The sequence below is a fragment of the Nomascus leucogenys genome, chromosome 5 (genome assembly GCF_006542625.1).
Source record: "Nomascus leucogenys isolate Asia chromosome 5, Asia_NLE_v1, whole genome shotgun sequence".
NCBI lineage: Eukaryota > Metazoa > Chordata > Mammalia > Primates > Hylobatidae > Nomascus > Nomascus leucogenys.
Genome location: NC_044385.1, coordinates 15,375,391 through 15,393,919, shown reverse-complemented (window position 1 = coordinate 15,393,919; position 18,529 = coordinate 15,375,391). Strand labels below are relative to the sequence as shown.

General features: G+C 42.9%; 1 long non-coding RNA gene across 1 annotated transcript; it reads right to left on the bottom strand.

Moving 5' to 3' along the window:
• Window positions 1–1,492: 1,492 nt before the first annotated feature.
• On the bottom strand, window positions 1,493–17,711 carry LOC105739728. The gene is made up of 4 exons (XR_001115671.2): window positions 17,363–17,711; window positions 10,669–10,718; window positions 5,128–5,334; window positions 1,493–2,929 (listed from the first exon to the last, which is right to left on the bottom strand). It is a non-coding gene; the product is annotated as an uncharacterized LOC105739728 (long non-coding RNA).
• Window positions 17,712–18,529: the final 818 nt, after the last annotated feature.

Below are 18,529 nucleotides of genomic sequence, written 5' to 3'. Positions count from 1 at the left end.
AAAAAAGGGAGGAATGTTAGGTAAAAAGAGCACCCTAATGGCGCTGGTTCCGGGTTCTTCTTCCTCCCCAAAACAGGACCGCCAAAGGGAGCCAATCAGAGGTCACGCCTTCCCGCCTCAGCCTAGACCCAGCCCCTCAGCCAACCAGCGACCCCCACGTAACGTCCCTACGCATAAAAGACGGAGGCTGCAGCGCCCTCGCTCTCTTTCTTCTTCCGCCTCGGCTCTCCCTCGGACTCCTCCGATAAAGATCTCTTGACTGCAACCGGTGCGGCGTGGTCTGAGTCTGAGCCTACAGAGTCACCCTTTCAAGCATTCCAAGAAAAGGGACACTGAGGACAGATGTCACTTCATGTCTTGCTGCATCTGTGAGCCCATGCCATCCTCTTGTAATTTGCAGGTGTGTGTTTTATAACTGCTCCCTGGGCAGTTCTAAATGACAAAGCATTTGTGCTGGCAGCACCCTCTACTTCTCGCTTACTCCTCCAGGCCTCTGGTGAACACAGGGCTCAGAGGAACTACCCTCGTCAAGAATCACAGACGTGGCTGGTTTTCTCAGGAAGGGGTCTCGGTTGAGCATTAAAATAAAACGGTGCTTGGTTTTTGTACAGGAAACCTTTTTTTCCATCAGTTTCAACAACCCCAGGCATTACCTACTGTAGCTGATGCTTTTGCTCTTACCATATCCTGCTACCTTTCCTGTCTCCAAAGCCCTAAATAGATTCCTCAAGGAATGTCTTCCTAAATTCCCTCAGGCAAGAGGAGGAAGGGCTGTCTTTAAAGTGTTTAGCATAAAAAAGCAGCTCTGGATTCATTTCATTAATAAAACAGAGTGAACAAAAGTTTTCCTGCATCAGTTTTACTCATGAGACCAAATTGTGTGACAACTACTCACCCATACCACAGAAACCACACAAAACTGGACCTGCCTAAGGAAGTTAAACTTAGACTCCCGTTTCCCCTTGGGGCTGAGTTTCCATTTTCTTATTTATTAAAGAACTGGTAAACTATTTTTTTAAATTAACTTGCTCTTGGGTGGGGTGCTGTGGCTCACGCCTGTAATCCCAACACTTTGGGAGGCTGAGGCAGGCAGATTACCTGAGGTCAGGAGTTTGAGGCCAGCCTGCCCAACATGGTGAAATCCAGTCTCTACTAAAAATAAAAAATGAGCTGGGTGTTGTGGCACATGCCAGTAATCCCAGCTACTCAGGAGGCTGAGGCAAGAGAATCACTTGAACCCGGGAGGCAGAGTGAGCAGAGCTCATGCCACTGCACTCCAACCTGGGTGACAGAGCAAGACTCCATCTCAAAAAATTAATTAACTAGGTCTCTAAAAGTTCAATAAAACTTATCCTGACCTGCATGTTGTGCCTGTGTTGTCTCACCCAAGGGAAGGTGAGCACATTCATATTGGCTGGGGAAAATCCAGCCAATATGTATGTTTGTATGTTTCTTAAAGAACTGAGAAACAGCAAGAATATGCACAATATTTGTAAATAATTTGAGCCTTTATAAAATGATCCTTTTTTGGAAAATACACAGAAAAAGCTGTGTGCAGGTTTACCTAGAATGTCAATTGGAATGAAGACTGTGATGGTTTAACCATCATAGGTCATTCTTACAGAACCAGCATTGTCTGTGAAAGGCTTTCAGGATTCATCCTTAGAAAGAGTTTATTTTCCTCTCACTTTCTTCACTGGCATAAGATCACAGCTTTCCAGTGTCTCTTGGTGAGAAGGAAATACAACTTGATTCCTCTGTCTGATAAAGTAGGCTTGGGGCTTTTTTTTTTTTTTTTGAGATGGAGTTTCGCTCTTATTGCTCAGGCTGGAGTGTGATGGCATATCTTGGCTCACTGCAACCTCTACCTCCTGGATTCAAGCAATTCTTCTGCCTCAGCCTCCTGGCTAATTTTGTATTTTTAGTAGAGACAGAGTTTCTCCATGTTGGTCAAGCTGGTCTCGAACTCCTGACCTCAGGTGATCCGTCCACCTTGGCTTCCCAAATTGCTGGGATTAGGATTACAGGTGTGAGCCACCGCGCCTGGCCAGCTTGGGGCTCTTAATGGCTCCCTCCTTGCTTGTAGGCAGGGCTGCAGCATCTGCCTTCCCTTCTTCCACACTCCACCCTTCTTCCCTCGGACTTGAACTTTGCATCTTGGTTCACTCCTGGGTGTTCACGACTGTCCTTCTGATTGCTATGTCCAGCACCAGCACAAGACCATCCAAAGGAAGCCACTGTCCCTTTAGAGTCACGCTGGACTTTGCCAGCAACATTTACTAGGTAACCCGTGCCTCTTTGCCGTGAGGTCTTGGCAGGTACATCACTTATGACAAATTGTTTTCAGATTAAGAGAGGTCTTATTGGGAGCAAGGGAATTTAATTAAAGTCAAAGCCCCAATTCTGGCCAAATGAGTGTCCTCTGTATGTATGGCTGATGCCTAGGTTCTCTGTAAATACATCAATACCAGGGAGCTCACCTGTCCTCTTCCTTCCTTCCTGCTAATGGGGACCCTAAGATGTTTAGTGAGAAAAAAGGGTACCTTTGTTTCTTTCCAAACTACCTTCACTTGGACACATCCATGATGATTACCCTCTCTCAATGATCTCTGAGCTCCAAGAAGAGCTCCCTATGAATGGACATTCCTGTGACCTCATCCAGATCAGGGATATTCCAGAAGATGATGTATGGAAGATGCTGCTTTTCCTCAGAATGCTCGTTTGATTTCCAATGTTTGTTAAATTGCATCTTATATGACTTCTGAATCCAAGGAGTCATGGTCAGGAATCCATTGACTCCAAATGGGTCCACGACTAGCAGGGATTCTTCAAACTCCTTAAAGTTGTCTGAATTTTTCTGTAGGTGATTTTTATTTTCCAGAGGCGAGAATCCACAGTGCTCATGGTGTATTCAAAGAGGTCTGCAACACTGAAAAGATCAAAAACAGATGTTTACTCGGACTACTTTTCTCATTCTGGTATCCCATGAGACTCTGATGATGTTTGCAGCTTTAACTCCAAACCCAAACCTAAAAAATATTTATCTGAGAGTGTCAAGAGTAAAATTTCTGGGTAAAATCTCTGCCTGCTGAAGAAGGCACTTGTACTTCTACAGAGGGCATGGCATGCCCCTACCTTGATATGATTAATGATTTCCAGCAATATTTGAGACTTACTGGGCAGTACCACAAATCATTTCCTACTTTTCACAATAATTACCTTGATTAGAGGCTTCCTTAAGAAAGACAAAAAAAATTTATCTGGTTCCTGGACACTATCCTAAGATCTTAGTTAACTCTGTCCCAATCCTGGGCTTCCCCTGGGTCAGCCCTGTCTTCAAAGCTCAGAATCACACTTACAGGATGGCAGAAGAATCACTTCATCCTAGGAAAGCTTCCCCAGAAAGCTGAGAAGGTGTCCCGTGTTTGGGGAACGACAGAACTCACTAGAGGAGCATTCTTTTTTTTTTTTTTTTTTTTGAGACGGAGTCTCGCTCTTTCACCCAGGCTGGAGTGCAGTGGCGCGATCTCGGCTCACTGCAAGCTCCGCCTCCCGGGTTCAACGCCATTCTCCTGCCTCAGCCTCCCGCGTAGCTGGGACCACAGGCGCCCGCCACCTCACCTGGCTAATTTTTTGTATTTGTAGTAGAGACGGGGTTTCACTGTGTTAGCCGAGATGGTCTCGATCTCCTGACCTCATGATCCACCCGCCTCGGCCTCCCAAAGTGCTGGGATTACAGGCCTGAGCCACCGCGCCCGGCCTAGAGGAACATTCTATGTGCTAGTGTGGCTGGGATTTGGAGGGCCACAGCCTAAGACGGTCAATATGGTGGGTCTTATCAGTTCCGGGGGCTTCTAACTTCAGTTGCCTCTCTCCCTATGACCCCAACCAGTCTTTTAATACTTCCTGCTCTGATCAACATTGGGGCTATCACCTTTCTACCTTGTGCCAATGCCTGATGATGTTTCTTTCCCCTGCCCACCCCCCCACCTTTTTTGAGATGGAGTCTCGCTCTATTGCCCAGGCTGGAGTGCAATAGCATGATCTCTGCTCACTACAACGGGGTTCCACTAATTCTCCTACCTCAGCCTCCCGAGTAGCTGGGATTACAGGCATGGGCCACCACTCCCGGCTAATTGTATTTTTAGTAGAGTTGGCATTTGGCCATGTTGGCCAGGCTGGTCTCAAACTCCTGACCTCAGGTGATCTGCCCACCTCGGCCTCCCAAAGTGCTGGTATTACAGGTGTGAGCCACCATGCCCAGCCTAAATGCCTGATGATATTTCTTTACTCCAGATGTGCATTCTAACTTCTGTTTATCATCACTGGGATGTCCCTTGGATAGATTAATCAGCATCTCAAACTTAATATGCTCAAAACTTTATTCTTGATCTCTGATCACAAATATGCCTCTTTTCTTCTGTTCTTCATTTAGTTATAAATGCATCTCTTCTTCTGGTTGATCATACGAAAAAATCTGGGCGTTACCATTGAAATTTCTCTCCGTGATCCTCCTTAACCAATACATCAACAATTCCTGGCTGGGCATGGTGACTCATGCCTGTAATCCCAGCACTTTGGGAGGCCGAGGTGGGCGGATCATGACGTCATGAGATTGAGACCATTTTGACCAACAGGGTGAAACCCCGTCTCTAAAATAAATACAAAAATTAACTGAGCGTGGTGGCACGTGCCTGTAGTCCCAGCTACTCAGGAGGCTGAGGCAGGAGAATCGCTTGAACTTGGGAGGCAAAGGTTGCACTGAGCCGAGATGGTGCCACTGCACTCCAGCCTAGGCGACAGAGTGAGACTCTGTCTCAAACAAAAACAAAAACAAAACAAACAAAAAACAACAACAACAACAAAAAGTCCTGTCTATTCTATCTCCAAATTATATCTCATATCTGCCTACTTCTCTCCATTTCCACCACCTCCACCAGGTTCCCATTGTGCCTGGTGAGAGGGTTACATTTCTGACACGATTCCATGCTTGTCCCTCTCTGATCCTGTTTACCTCATGCAGCCAGAGTGAACTTTTAAAAAGGCAAATCTAGCCACTGCCCTTGCCAGCTTAAAACACCAACAATGGCTTCTTACCGCATGTGGCATGAAGTCCAAATCTCTTACCCGCAGGTGACAGTTCCCATGAGATCTGACTCCTGCCTCTCTTGTCAGCCCCATCTCCTGTTCCTCCTGGTGTTGTGTCTGCATTCCAGCCACACTGGCCTTGCAGGACCTTCAACACGTTCAGTTTGTTCCTCTACAGCAATGGATCTTCATTCTCTCTCTCTCCTGACTTGGGAGTAGTGGGAAGATATCACAGATCACTCTATTCTGTAAGGAGAGCAGGAAAAGAGCATCCTTCAGCTTGAGAAAGACCTAAAAATTCTCTCACCTGTACCTCACAGTGGGAGTCACTGATGTTACGACACTTGCTCTATTATGCTATGATACCTGGTCCCACCCCAGCTCTAGTGGCTTAAGGATTGTTGTTTCATCCTTTTATATTCACTGAGTATGATCCCCAAAGGCAAGTTATTTTAAGCTACCACTTATTTAAAGAGCTATGTTCACAAATGGAAAGCAGCACCAACCTATCTTTTCCTTTAGGGTCCAATATGTGGCTGCACTAGGTCCACTGAGACCTCAATTCTACTTTTAATCATTAAAGAGGCCAAGGAGATGTTATCAAATTTTCTCCCATAATATTTAGAATAAATAAAATGATCTTAGACAATGGGAGAGAAACATGAACAGAATAATGTGTGTATAATTTTAACTTTTGTTAATGTAAGCATTTGAATAACGTTGATTTTTAGAGCTTTCGTATTTTCCACTCTTTGCTATAAAATTATTAAGCACATACAAAAGTAGAGAATACTATAACAAACTCTCATGTATTTGTTACTTAGTTCAATAATTATTAACTCGTGGTTGATATTGTTGCACAAATGCCTCCTCCAATGTTCCATTGTTTCCCTCCCAAACTCGGTTCTTTTCCAGCAAATCCCTGACACATCATTTCATCTGAAAATATTTTACTATGTATTTCTGCAAGTTACGGGCTTATTATTATTACTTTTTGAAATAGAGTCTCGCTTTGTCACCCAGGCTGGAGTGCAGTGACACAATCTCAGCTCACAGCAACCTCTGCCTCCCAGGTTCAAGCAATTCTCCTGCCTCAGCCTCCGGAGTAGCTTGGACTACAGGTGCGCCACCATGCCCAGCTAATTTTTGTATTTTTAGTAAAGACGGGGTTTCATTATGTTGGCCACGCTGGTCTCAAACTCCTGACCTTAAGTGATTCCCACCTTGGCCTCCCAGAGTGCTGGGATTACAGGTGTTAGCCACCACACCCAGCCAAGGGCTCTTTTAAAACATGATCAAAACATAAATATTGCACATAAAATTATTAATAATTTCTTAATATCATAAAATAATCTATGCAAATTTCTAAGATTATCTCAAAGTATTTTACAGCAGTTGGTTTAGTTGAATTAGGATCAATAGATACACATTGCGTTTGGTTGATATAACTCTTAAGTTTCTTTTTTTAAATTTTTTTGACAGGGTGTCACTTTGTTAACCAGGCTGGAGTGCAGTCGTGTGATCTTGACTCACTGCAGCCTAGACCTCCAGGGATCAAGCAATCCTCCTGCCTCAGGCCCCCAAGTAGCTGGGACCACAGTTGCATGCCACCATGCCTGGCTGATTTTTGTATTTTTTTGTAGAGACAGGGTTTTGCCATGTTGCCCAGGTTTGTCTCAAACCCCTGGTCTCAAGTGATTTGTCCGCCTCAGCCTCCCAAAGTGCTGGGATTACAGGCTTAAGCCACCACACCAGGCCCCTCTTGTTTATTTTAATCTATAGATTTCCTTCTCTATATTTTTCTTTTCAATGTGTTTGTTGAAGAGATTAAAGAAACCAGGTCATTTTTCCTATGAATTTTACTAATTGCATCTTCACGGTGTCATTTAACACATTCTGTTTTCTTAAAAGCTAGCAATTCGATCTGGAAGATTTATCAGATTAAATTTCTATTTTTTGGCAGGAATGACTCATAGTTGTGTACTTTCATCAGGAGGCACATAATGTCTGATTATCTCCCTTTATGGGATGTTAAGATTGATTGCTGGGTCAAATCTTGTTAGTCTTTCCATCATTTTAAAGTTCCCCATCAGTTTCTCATCTAACAGTTTTAGCAGCCATTGACGATCACTGCCTACATCCATTATTTTACTAGGAGTTCTGAAATGATGTCATTATATTAATCATTCTTCATTTAGTAGCTGGAGTGCTGCTTTAAAGAAAGACTTTTCTTCATGAGCTATATGATAATCCCTAAGCATAGTTTGTAAAGGAAAAGCAGAATAAATGCTTTACTGTTTTCTTGCTTTTAGAATAGTTTCCTAACATCTGCTAAATGTGACCAAAGACCAATGGTGGCTCATTTTCAGTAGCATTTTGAACTCATGAATGATACAGTATTAGATGCCTAAAAATTATTTGCAGTTACTATCCTTTTTGAGAACCCAACTGTCCCATCTTTAGTGAGGGTGTCTCTTTAATTTGGCTTCTAAACCCTTTTGACATGACCCTAGTGATCTTTAAAAGATTTCTCTTATGTTCTAGTGTAATAAGATGCTCCAGCTCATCTTGTCTATTTCCTGAACCAGATCTGACATAGTCATTTCTCCAAAGAGACTTTACATGCGAAACGATGTTGCGAGATCACAGTCTGAGCACTAGACGTGCTCCTTGCTCCATATTTCTTTGCCCCTTTCAGTGGACAAGGCTATATAAAATATGCACTTTTAAAAGAAAAGAATACCTTATGAGCATAGTGACATAGCCAACTGAAAGAGAAGACAGAGAAATTTTACTTTTTGATTTTATATTTGTGACTCTAATCACTTATCCTGAAATTCTTGGTTCTGGCAAAGTTAACATAATTACTTGTTTTTACCTTGCATGTCTTAGTTTCAGAAAAATGATGCCCAAATCATTCAATATAAATATAGAATACAGTTTAAAATTTCTCTAGAGTAGGACCAGGCTCAGTGGCTCACGCCTGTAATACCAGCACTTTGGGAGGCCAAGGCAGGCTGATCACCTGAGGTCAAAAGATCAAGACCATCCTGGCCAACATGATGAAGCCTGGTCTCTACTAAAAATACAAAAATCAGCTGGGCGTGGTGGCGTGCGCCCGTAGTCCCAGCTACTCTGGAGGCTGGGGCAGGAGAATCGCTTGAACCTGGGAGGCAGAGGTTGCAGTGAACTGAGATCAGACAGAATGAGACTCCGTCTCAAAACAAAACAAACAAAAAAATTCTCCAGAGTTTCTTTTTACCATTAGTATATATCCCACTTGGGACAGTCAGTCAAGTTACTGTATTTTAAATCACCTGAAATACTTTAACCCTTGTGTGGTTAAGTGGCTATTTATTTTTAACCCTCTGAAAAAGAATTGTTTTTGCTTACGTTGTTCTGTTTTCAAATAACTACAAAGATTTTCTTAGCATTATAAGAGTAATATTCCTAGAGGAGTGTAGAGATGAGAGGAAACACTTTTGTGTTTATAGCGAAAAAAGTACATTGAAGTGGAATAGTTGGTCAGATTACACAGTGGAGACGATGGAGCCTGCTAAGAAGGTAAGACTCCCACACTTGGACTCACTTCAGCCTTCTTGTCAAATTGGCATTGGTAACTATGACACACTTACTGGCCACAGCTGTGGGAGAATATCAATGCACTAGCAGAGATTTTTCTAATGAAACTCCCTGACGTACAAAGAAAAATGGGTGACCATTTACCACTAGATTCCCTTCTAAACAGTCTACAAACATTCTTTGTCTTCTACCAACCCCCAGAGTAAATTCACCTCTTTGCTCAAATTTTAGTTCACCTAGAACCTAATAAATGGTTAATATTATCTTTATTTTAGGATAGTGTTTTGTCATCAGATTTCATTATTTTGCCTTTAGTATAGAGCAAGTTTTGCTCTATTCCCTTTGGGAATCCTAAACAAGGTGTACTAGCCCTAGCCTTCTGGTTAAATGGGGAGCATGCCACCCAGGTGAAGTGCATCCACATCTGTGTTCTTTAAGATATGGTAACTGGGATTCGGTGTTTTACAAAAGAATCATCAGAATAGCATTTATGTAGCTTTCAATAAAATATTTTCTCAGGGGACAAACAAATAGTAAGTCATTTGGATATTAAACACTAGGAAGAGTTTTTTTTTCGTTTGTTTTTTAAGTAATGTACATGGGCAGTGCTCTGCCCATCCTGATTTTTGTGTAAAATTTCTCCTTTCCATCTCTCGGCAATAAAAATTTACTATGGTCATACAGGGACCCTGCAGGGGATAGACACTGTTCACACGTAGCCTTCTTGCATTTTAGTATCATTACTCATTAAGTTGGTAATGTGCTTTGGACCTGCAGGAAGCCAAGTCATCTTTGAGAGCTGCAGCATGCGCGATTAAGTGATCGAAGTCCTTAAACTCAGGGACTGAGAAGACCCATCTTAGCTCTACTCTGATGTATTGGGTTGTTTTGGACAAGGCACTCAGCCTGTCTGTGCCCAGCTACTATGAAAGCATGCTGCCTAGTATGAAACCTCCAGGGGCATGGTAAGAAAGTGTCTATGGTACTCCCAGGGGACACTTTTATGGACACTCAAGAGAAATACTTATCTTCTTCACTCTACATAAAGTCTGTTCTCTTGGTTTATGCTAATTTTGTATTTGCAACCCACATTTCTTTTTTCTTCTCCTCTTTGATTCATGATCTATTTGAAGGTTCTGCTCAAGAATCTATTTCTGACACTCCATTCCTGAGTGCCACTGCCAGTTTGGATTGTCTTTTTCTCCCTTCCCTTATTTTACAACTAAGCGATATAGATGTGGAGGGATTTATATCACCCTACAGAGGAGGTTTTTTTTTGTTTTTTTTTTTTTTTTGAGATGGAGTCTCGCTCTGTCGCCCAGGCTGGAGTGCAGTGGTGCCATCTCAGCTCACTGCAAGCTCCGCCTCCCAGGTTCATGTTATTCTGCCTCAGCCTCCCTAGTAGCTGGGACTACAGGCGCCTGCCACCACACCCAGCTAATTTTCTTTTTCTATTTTTTAGTAGAGACGGGGTTTCACCGTGTTAGCCAGGATGGTCTCGATATCCTGACCTCATGATCCACCTGCCTCAGCCTCCCAAAGTGCTGGGATTACAGGCATGAGCCACCGCACCTGGCCCCAGAGGAGTTTTTGTGTCCTGCTGTGTCCCAGGCCCCCGCCCAGTTGCAGTGTGCTGCAGTGAGCATTGCTTGCATGTGAGCATGTAGGCTCTTTGGAGGTCTTCCTGTGGGTTTCAATTTTGTTTATCATTTCATGTTTGTTGTGGTTTGAACATGACACTGATGGATCTGTTTAAAAACCTCAACCTTTTCCAACAGAATATCACATTTATAACTTGTAACGTTCACTTCAATCAGCAAGGTCAAAAAGTTCTATGTTAGGTGTAATGACCATGAATGTACTATCATCCCACACATGTCAAAGGCCTCCTTGTGAGCCCCTATGTTTGCGGTGGCCACATTAACTATTTAGTGGTGTGATAGCTTACCTTCTATTTCTATGCTAATTTGAAACTTTGGAAAGCAACAATCACATTACCTCAGTCCTTTGCTGCCTGTTATTTTTGATGAATGATTGATTGTGGTGCCCTTTTTAAAAAAAAGATTAGCAGTCAGAACAAGATATTGGTTAGAGACAATGCCTGCCGTCACCTATGCAAAGACTAATTTCATAAATGTTGTGTTCCAAGAAGAGTTTTGTCCTGGCAAATAAATGTGTATGCCTTCTTTTATCACAAATTTTAAAATATTATCTATAAATATTAAAATATATTATAAAATATATGCACGTATATTATATTATTCTGTTTTATATGAAAGAAAACTTTGGCCGGGCGCGGTGGCTCATGCCTGTAAATCCCAGCACTTTGGGAGGTCGAGGCAGGCGGATCACGAGGTCAGGAAATCCTGACCATCCTGGCTAACACAGTGAAACCTCGTTTCTACTAAAAATACAAAAAATTAGCCGGGCGTGGTGGTGGGCACTTGTAGTCCCAGCTACTCGGGAGGCTGAGGCAGGAGAATGGCATGAACCTGGGAGGTAGAGCTGGCAGTGAGCCAAGATCACGCCACTGCACTCCAGCCTGGGCAACAGAGCGAGACTCCATCTCAAAAAAAAAAAAAAAAGAAAGAAAACTTTATCTCAAGTTCATTACTAAAGGCTGCTTCCTTTAAAGAATGGTGGGGATTTTTATTTTAAGTATCTGCATTTGTTTAAATCCACAAGTGTTTCCCACCCTTTTGCAAATGATCGCTGCGTATATACTGTTTACATTTTTACTGTGGAACGTTAGGGTCCAGGTGAGTCCTATAGGGTCGTGAAATAAATATCACTCTAGCATCTATTCACTTCCTTCTTGATTTTGGCAGATTTTAGTGGATGAAGGAGAAGTTTCTCTCTCTCTATTTAAAAAACAAATTTTCTAGATCTTCAGCCCTAAATTTTCTCCATTTCTTCATAGCAATACCCAATACCATTGTTTCAATTCTTCTGTATAACATGATAGAAAAAGTGAACCATCTTCGTCCAAAATCCAACATCCAAATTGTCAAAAATCCAATTTGTGGCAGTTTTCTTGACTCTAGGTCATTGGACAAATGCCTTTAACAATGAAACCACAGTGGCTTGTAATATTTTGCCTTTGTGGTTAGGATCTTTTTCACTTCAAACAACCTCCACAATCCTGCTGTTAGGGTATGTGCAGTAATCGATATCCTGTATTTCCCGACTTGGCTGCAGAGAACAGAACATCCAGTGCACATGCCAGCCTAACGTGACAGCCCCTTAGAGTGACAGGCATTGTCTTTTTTTACTCAGATTTATTCCTCACCCTGCCCCCGGAAACAACGATTTTGCAGACTCTTGTGCCAACTGGTTTCTAACTAGATTCAGAAACAGAGAGGCACTGGCAAGAGCTGGGAGGATGAGAGGAATAGAGAGGCCAGAGTATTTCTCCCTCCTTCCCCGACACTCACCTGTTTTGGTGGCTTCTCCAGCAATGACTGAGTCTCCTCTGCAGTCCCAGATCCTACCAGCTAGGCCCTCCCTCCATGACCCTAGCCTCTTCCCGGGCCGCCTCATCAATCCACCTCCCCCAGGTGGTCCTGGGCTTGGATTCTGAAAACACTCTTCATATCAGTTTCTCAGGGCTCCTCTAACAATGTACTACAGACTGGGTATTTTAAAACAACAGAGATGTATTGTCTCACAGCTCTGGAGGCTGAAAGTTCAAAATCAGGGTGTCAGCAGGGCCATGCTCCCTCTGGGACTGCACAGAATCTGTCCTCAGCTTTTGCAAGCTTCTGGTGGTGGCCACAATCCCTGGCATTCTCTGGTTTGCAGCTGCATTATTGTAGTCTGTCTCTGTCATCAGAAGGCCATCTTGCCCCTATGTCTGTCTCTGTGTCTCTTCTCTTTTTATAAGGACACTAGTCCTATTAGATTAGGGGCCCACTATTCCAGTCTAACCTAATTTTAACTTAACTCATTACGTTTGTGATGACCTAATTTCAACATACGTTTTTGAGGGGATACAATTTGACCCATAACACTGCTTTCCTGTGTGGTCGCAGCTTGCCGCTATTGCTAATCTGATGTATCACGTTGTTTGGGGCAAGGCACTTAGCTGAATCTCCTCTGAGATGCAAAGAATTGATGTCTTCTTTCACTGCCCCTTATTGGCCATTTCAGCTCTTCCAGCACCTTCCTAACTAGTTCCCCTAATTAAATTCTTACCATTGAACTCTTTCATCTGGGCTTAATTTTTCTGAGTAGACCTTGATGGCTACACCAATAGAAGAGATGTTTCTCCTTGTTTGTTTCTTTTGTTTAATATTCCTATTATTCCCTTTTGAGTATTGGTTTAAAGAGCAACAGAGGATAGTGCCAAACCTTCCCACTAGCTGAAGAATTAGAGCAGGTGGCTCTCTCCCCCAAACAAGAGCTGCCAAAAAACATGTATTCACTTCAGAAAAATTCTTCAGCAGACTGATATACACCATGAGGCAATAAGCATGATTAGCTTTTCTTTTTAAATTCTGAATGGGTACGACATCAGCTCTGAAACACAAAGGAGTGTCTAACAGATGTCAATCATTTGGCCTCATCAGAACGAGAAACAGAACAAACCAAAACAGCAACTTGGAATGTTTTTAATTTTCTTGGACTCCACTACATCTCCCACATGGCATTATTTCTCAGTGAGTTGCTTTTATTTTCATTTGGTGCAACCTTTTATTTTCCTACAGAAACGTTCGTACCTGTGAAAGAAACATCATAGTGGAAACCAGCTATGATGCCCACAGAACAGCTGTGGCCGAGGAATACTGAGATTCTCTTCTCTGTCAGTCCTGCAGGCATGATGGAGATGCTCTCTCTTTAGGTCCACTGGGTTAATTTGGCTCCCTGAAGACCTTGACAAAATGCCTTCTGTGGTGGCATTTTTGTTCCAGGAAAGCATTTTGTTAATTTTGTGCTATAAAATACATCTTGGGGTGCATGGGAAGTAAATGGTGATCAATGAATGGGCTATAAAATCTTCCTAGAGAATGGTGGAGGAAACTTTATAAGGCTGGATCTCAGTGGCAATAAAATAAGGGCATACAAAAGGACTTCAGTTTTTTAAATTCATTTTTAATCTATTTAGAGACAGGGTCTCACTCTGTCACCCAGACTGGAGTGCAGTAGTGTGATCATAGCTCACTGCAACCTTGAACTCCTGGGCTCAAGTGATCTTCCCACCTCAGCCTCCCAAGTAGCTGTGACTATGAGAGTGTGCCACCACATCTGGCCATCTGGCTATTTTGTTGTTGTTGTTTTGTAGAGATGGAGTCTCGCTATGCTGCTCAGGCTGTTCTTGAACTCTTGGCCTCAAATGATCCTCTTACCTTCAGCCTCCCAAAGTGCTGGAATTACAGGAGTTAGCCACCATTCCCAGCCCAGTTTTAAAATTATTAATATTGTGCAGACGTCTAAAGATAGCCCAGAATGGGTAATTTGATTCATTAATTAATTGACCATTCATTCATTCATTCAGCAATGTTTACCCAGTGCCTGTTATATTTGCAGCCTGACTCTAGATGATGGGAATGTGTAGTGGAAAATAAGAAAGTCAGGGATTTTGCTCTCGCAGATCTTAAACTCGAATAAAAGAAAAGACAGTTAATTAGTAAACAAGAAAATGACAGTGAATGATAAGGGCTTTAATAAAATTAAAAGAGGCAATGTGGTAGAGATAGCTTGGGTGATTGCCTGGAAATCATCCTGGTTCCTCCCTTTCTCTTTGGGCAGGTGATATGGTTTGGCTTCGTGTCCCCACCCAAATCTCATCTTAAATTGTAATCCCCAGGTGTTCAGGGAGGAACCTGGTAGGAGGTGATTGGATCACAGGAGCAGTTTCCCCCCATGCTATTCTCATGGTAGTGAGTGAGTTCTCACAAGATCTGATAGTTTTATAATTGCTTGGCAAGTTCCTCCTTTGCTCATTCTCCTCTTGCCTGCTACCGTGTAAGACATGCCTGCTTCCCCTTCTGCCATGATTGTAAGTTTCCTGAGGCCTCCCCAGCCATGTGGAACTTTTGAGTTAATTAAAGCTCTTTCCTTTATAAATTTCCCAGTCTTGGGTAGTATTCTTTATAGCAGTGTGAAAACAGACTAATACAGCAGGGCAAGCCTCTCCAAGGACATGTCACTTGGGCTGGGGCTGAATGACAAGGGAGGGACAGCTTTGCAAAAGACCTGGGGAAAGAACATTTCAGGCAGAGAAAATATGAAGCATAAATTCTGAAAAGCAGGAATAAACTCAGGGAGTTGGAGAACCATAAGCAGCCGGCACTCAGAGTATACTGAGTTGTGGAATATGAAATCAGATTAAGTCAGAGGTCAGCAGGCCAGGAAATGTAGGGTCTTGTTGGAGTTTCAATTTTATTTTGTCATCAGTGGGAACTTTTTGGAGGATTTTTTAAGTATGGAAGAGAAATTATATAATCTAAGTGTGTAGAATAGACTTCAGAGAGGAAAGAATGAAACCAAGGAGACCAAAGAATTGTCCAGTGAGAGATGGTCCCTGAATTGGTGATGGTGGCCCTGGCAATGGAGGAATATGAACAAATGCAAAGGGCATTTTGGGAGTAGCGTTCACAAGACTTCGCAATGAACTGGATGATGGGATGTAGTAGGCAGATATCAGGATGGACTCTGTTTATCCTCACCTCCTGATATTCATGCCCTTGTGAAGTCTCCTGTTTTTGAATATGGGGTGAGCCTATGACTTGTTTCTAACCAACAGAATATAGAAACAGTGATTGCATGGCACTTCTGTGAATGCAGTACATAAGATCCAAGCTGCTGTTTTGACAGCAGACTCTTTATTAGCTCTCCCCATTGCTGACACTGATGAAGCAAGTTTCTGTATGGAGAGGCCCTTATGGCAATGAATGATGTCTGGCCAATAGCCAGTAAGGACCTCAGGACTTCAGTCCAGTAACCCACAAAGAACCGAATCTTGCCTATAACTATGAGGAATTAGATAATTCCCCACTTGAGCCTCAGATGAGACTGCAGCCTGGGCAACACCTTGATTGCAGCCTTGTGAGAGACCCTGAAGCAGAGGAAGCTGTGCCTGTATTCCTGCCCATAAAAACTGAGATCAGAAGTATGCTTCAAGCCACTAAGTTTCTAGTAATATTTCTACACAGCAACAGATAATGATTATATGGAATAAGCAGGAATGAGGAGTCAAGAATGACTTCTTGAACAACTGGACAGAAGGTAGAATAATTTACTGAAATGGGGAGACTTGGGGAAGAACAGGTTCAGGGAGAAATCAAGAGTAGAGGTTTCAAATAAGTGGTTGGATATGCACATAAGGAGCGTAGTAGAGAAAGGTGGTTGTCAGCAGCCTATCACTGGCATTTCCTTTATCCAGATGTGTAAAATCAATAGAGTAATTACCAGATCTCCCCTGTTCAAGAGTGCTGTGTGGGCTAGCCTAGGACTTGGGTTCTTTTCTGCTCCTCCCCAGTTTGCTGGACTTTATTCCCCTACACAATGCTTTGGTGCCTCTGCTATCATCATATTCTCATTCTGCCTGTCTCCCTTTGCCCTTCATATCCTCCTGTCCTAGGTCCAGCTTTCGTAGCATCTTTTACCAAGATTTATTCCAGACAGGGGATCCTTTCAGATCTTTGCATTCTCTCCTCATTTCCCAGCCTGATCAAAACATGCCTTTCCATGCTCATTCACCAAGGATTCTGCTACCAAATAGCAAATATACGCTGAAGAGGTGGTGCTGTGTAAGGAAAATGGATTTGGAGAAAGGTTGGAATTTGAATTGAAAATCTACTACTCATGGGCTGAGAAAGACACATAACATCTTCATTTTCTCATCTGTAAAATAGTGATAGCAATGATAGCAATGCCTACCTCCTAATGTTGTTTAAACATAAAATCACTGGAAATATAAAATGCCCAGTACAGTGTTTGGCACATAGCAGGTATGGTAAATCATACCTATTATAATCAAACTGATTTTTTCTAAAGTGAAAAAAATTCTATCTGGCTAATATATTACCTTATAGCTCTTATATTCCCAAATTTAAAATAACCATATTCCATTTCTCTCAGTGCTCTAGTCTATTTTTATCGGTATTTGAATGTGTTCCAGACACATCTGTCTTTAAAAAGAATTTTTTTTCAATCACTCCACTTTCCTCACTAGACAGCCTCATTATCTCTCCCCTTTCCTTCAGAATCATGCATTCTGAGCCTTGTCTGCACTCTGTCTTCATTGCCTCAGTGGCTACTTCTTGCATTCTGTACACAGTGTTCTGCACCTTCTGTGCCACTTTTTTTTTTTTTTTTTTTTTGAGACGGAGTCTTGCTCTGTCGCCAGGCTAGAGTGCAGTGGTGTGATCTCGGCTCACTGTAACCTCCACCTCCAGAGTCCAAACAATCCTCCTGCCTCAGCCTCCTGAGTAGCTGGGACTACAGGCGTGCCACAACGCCCAGCTAATTTTTTGTATTTTTAGTAGAGCCGGGATTTCACCATGTTGGCCAGGATGGTTGCAATCTCTTGACCACGTGACGCGCCTGCCTCTGCCTCCCAAAGCACTGGTATTACAGGCGTGAGCCACTGCGCCCAGCCTACTGTGCCACTTTTAAGGTTGTACTTCCAATGTCACCAAAGGCATTGTTGTTACTAAACCCGATGGCTATTTTTCAGTCCTTGTCTTACCTGAGTTCTTTGCAGCAATTAATTGTATAGACCACACTTCATTGTTGTAACATTCTCTTCCATCTGTGTTTCCCATAGGTGATCTTCATTCCCATGGCTTCAATGACTGACTATCCATGGGCTTATGTTTTCAGTCTGACTCTCTCCTGGACTCCTGAACTGCAAACCCAGCTTTCTTCTGGATCCCCCAAGCTCTTGTTACTCAATAAAATTTACTACTTTCCCATGAAACTGCTTCTTCCCTCATTCCATCTGTATGAATGGCACTACAGAGACTCAGCTTCCTAAGCCAGAGACCCTAAAGCCACACACACCCCCACCACCCACTCCTTTTCCACTTCAAAGCCCTGTTGATTGTTGAGTTGCTGTGTTCTATAGATTCTGCTTCCACAGCAACTGTGGAATCTCATGACTGATCTCCACCCTCCTGGGGTGATATGGTTTGGCTGTGTCCCCACCCAAATCTCATCTTGAATTGTAACTCCCACAATTCCTATGTGTCATGGGAGGAACCTGGTGGGAAGTAATTGAATCATGGGGACATTCTGTTCTCCGTGCTGTTCTCATGATAATGCAAAAGTCTCACAAGCTCTGATGGTTTTGAAAATGGGAATTTCCCTGCACAAGCTCATTCTCTCTTGCCGTGGCCAGGTAAGAAGTGTCTTTCATGTTCCACCAGGACTGTGAGGCCTCCCCAGCCACATGGAACTGTGAGTCCACTAAACCTAGTTTTCTTCCCAGTCTCAGGTGTGTCTTTATCAGCAGCATGAAAATGGACTAATACATGGGGCCACCTCATCACTGGCTGGATCACTGCACCTGACCTCCCTGGTCATCTTGCTTTCAGGCTTGCCCCTTTCCAGTCAGTTCTCTGCATTTAAGTGATCCTATTAAAACACAAGTCCACTCACATACTCCCCTGCTTTCAGGCTTTTCAGTGCTCCCATCACCCTATGTCTGATATTCAAACTCCTTAGCATGGCATTTGGCACCCTCATCATGGGGCTACTTTGTGACTGCCCAGCATTTTATTCATATCTTTCCTTACCCCCATACTCCCTATTTCAGTCACACTCAACTATTTGCAGCGACCCCATATTTTACACTCTTTTGTGACCCTTCCTTTCTTCTCTTCTCTTCTCTCTTCTCTTCTCTCTTCTCTTCTCT